Genomic DNA, 601 nt, shown 5'->3' on the forward strand with positions numbered 1-601 from the left:
AATGTTTTATTAGAGATAATTAATAAATGAGAACAATTGACATTCAAGAATTATTGTGGATCTGTTTTAACCACAACCAACATGTTGGATCTCTGTTTAGTTGTCACTGTGTTAACCACAACCAACATGCTGGATCTCTGTTTAGTTGTCACTGTGTTAACAACAACCAACATGTTGGATCTCTGTTTAGTTGTCACTGTGTTAACAACAACCAACATGTTGGATCTCTGTTTAGTTGTTACTGTGTTAACCACAACCAACATGTTGGATCTCTGTTTAGTTGTTACTGTGTTAACCACAACCAACATGTTGGATCTCTGTTTAGTTGTTACTGTGTTAACCACAACCAACATGTTGGATCTCTGTTTAGTTGTCACTGTGTTAACCACAACCAACATGTTGGATCTCTGTTTAGTTGTCACTGTGTTAACCACAACCAACATGTTGAATCTCTGTTTAGTTGTCACTGTGTTAACCACAACCAACATGTTGTATCTCTGTTTAGGGGTCAGTGTGTTAATCACAACCAACATGCTGGATCTCTGTTTAGTTGTCACTGTGTTAACCACAACCAACATGTTGGATCTCTGTTTAGGGGTCA

The sequence above is a fragment of the Oncorhynchus clarkii genome, chromosome 12, assembly GCF_045791955.1.
Source record: "Oncorhynchus clarkii lewisi isolate Uvic-CL-2024 chromosome 12, UVic_Ocla_1.0, whole genome shotgun sequence".
NCBI classification, from domain to species: Eukaryota; Metazoa; Chordata; class Actinopteri; order Salmoniformes; family Salmonidae; genus Oncorhynchus; species Oncorhynchus clarkii.